The following is a 2,535-nucleotide window of genomic DNA, read 5'->3' as shown; positions in this document are numbered from 1 at the left end:
ACGCACATTAGCTCGCTCCGTTGCTCCTTGGGATTGACGCTTCCCCGTCGCTCCCTTGAAAATTCCTCCTCGCGGGGAACAACACGGCATTACCGCCGCCGGGAATAAACTGGATGAGCTTCCTGATGAATGCGGACCTGCCAGTCGTTGGCATGCGTGCACGTGACCACAGGTGGTGACCAAAAGCCTGCTAAATAAATGCATTCATCACGAGCCTGCTGCATTCTGGGAAAACGCGGAAATAACATTAAAATGAAGCGACTCGCTTAAAGGTCAACTTTTTTAAACCAAAAAACATAACAAGAGCACCAAAATCTACCTTATTTTATCATTGGTTGACGGAACTATTTTTTAAAAATAGAAAATATTGGTAACTGTGGAGGGGGGGCGTGGCCTGCGGGCCTGCCGCGGAACGGGGTGTGCGAGGACCGGCCTCGAAGACATTCGTCGTACCTGACACATGACACATAACAAATTTGAGGCCTTCATTATCCACTTGGCAGTAGAGTGTTGACCATCTTAAAATCTCAATCTTCAGTAGCTCATGTTAGCTCCTAAACCGTAACTTAAAAAAGGTTGGCTGGACTGCTATTAAGGTATGATGCAATCGCCGCTCATGTTAAGTACCGAACCGTAACTTAAAAGGGTTGGCTGAACTGCTATTAAGGCATGACGCAATCGGCCCTCATGTTAACTACCAAACCTTAACTTAAAAGTATTGGCTGAGCTGCTATTAAGGTATGATGCAATCGCCGCTCATGTTAAAACTGAACCGTAACTTAAAAGGGTTGGCTGATCAGCTATTAAGGTATGACGTAATCGCCACTCATGTTAACTACCAAACCGTAACTTAAAATGGTTGGCTGAACAGATATTAAGGTATGATGCAATCGCCGCTCATGTTAACGATCGAACCCTAACTTAAAAGGGTTGGCTGAACAGCTATTAAAGTATGATACAATTGCCGCTCATGTTAACTACCAAACCGTAACTTAAAAGGGTTGGCTGATCAGCTATTAAGGTATGACGTAATCGCCGCTCATGTTAACTACCAAACCGTAACTTAAAAGGGTTGGTTGAACAGCTATTAAGGCATGATGCAATCGCCGCTCATGTTAACTACCGAACCTTAACTTCAAATGGTTGGCTGAACAGATATTAAGGTGTGATGCAATCGCCGCTCATGTTAACTACCAAACCGTAACTTAAAAGGGTTGGCGGAACTGCTTCTTCATCGTATGGGCAGCTGTTTTCCGGCACCCGGACCTGAGGCCGAGGGTCTATGCCTTTTACCACCCCAGGCCCGGGGGGCCCTCCCGTTCATATGTCAGGACACACAGAAGTGAGCCAGGTCACCGAGCAGTCATCCAGGTCCGCCAGGCCACGCAAACCATTAGGAGCACGATAAATCGGGCAACGCAGGATCACGTGGTCGGCAGTCTGCTCCTCCGCGCCACACTCACACGTCGCGTTAGGTGCTAAGCGGAACTGCTATTAAGGCATGACGCAATCGCCGCTCATGTTAACTACCGAACCTTAACTTCAAATGGTTGGCTGAACAGATATTAAGGTGTGATGCGATCGCCGCTCATGTAAACTACCGAACCGTAACTTAAAAGGGTTGGCTGAACAGCTATTAAGGTATGACGCAATCGTCGCTCATGTCAACGACCGAACCCTAACTTAAAAGGGTTGGCTGAACAGCCATTAAGGTATGACGCAATCGCCGCTCATGTTAACGACCGAACCCTAACTTAAAAGGGTTGGCTCAACAGCTATTAAGGTATGATAAAATCGCCGCTCATGTTAACTACCGAACCGTAACTTAAAAGGGTTGGTTGAACAGTTATTAAGGTATGATGCAATCGCCGCCCATGTTAACTACCGAACCGTAACTTAAAAGGGTTGGCTGATCAGCTATTAAGGCATGACGCAATCGCCGCTCATGTTAACTACCAAACCTTAACTTAAAATGGTTGGCTGAACAGATATTAAGGTATGATGCAATCGCCGCTCATGTAAACTACCGAACCGTAACTTAAAAGGGTTGGCTGAACAGCTATTAAGGTATGACGCAATCGTCGCTCATGTCAACGACCGAACCCTAACTTAAAAGGGTTGGCTGAACAGCCATTAAGGTATGACGCAATCGCCGCCCATGTTAACGACCGAACCCTAACTTAAAAGGGTTGGCTCAACAGCTATTAAGACATGACGCAATCGCCGCTCATGTTAACAACCAAACCTTAACTTAAAATGGTTGGCTGAACAGATATTAAGGTATGATACAATCGCCGCCCATGTTAACTACCAAACCGTAACTTAAAAGGGTTGGCTGAACAGCTATTAAGGCATGATGCAATCGCCGCTCATGTTAACTACAGAACTGTAACTTAAAAGGGTTGGCTGAACAGCCATTAAGGTATGACGCAATCGCCGCTCATGTTAACGACCGAACCCTAACTTAAAAGGGTTGGCTGAACAGCTATTAAGACATGACGCAATCGCCGCTCATGTTAACAACCAAACCTTAAC

This window comes from Entelurus aequoreus, linkage group LG06 (genome assembly GCF_033978785.1).
Source record: "Entelurus aequoreus isolate RoL-2023_Sb linkage group LG06, RoL_Eaeq_v1.1, whole genome shotgun sequence".
In the NCBI taxonomy this organism is placed as follows: domain Eukaryota; kingdom Metazoa; phylum Chordata; class Actinopteri; order Syngnathiformes; family Syngnathidae; genus Entelurus; species Entelurus aequoreus.
This window is presented reverse-complemented; position numbering follows the sequence as displayed.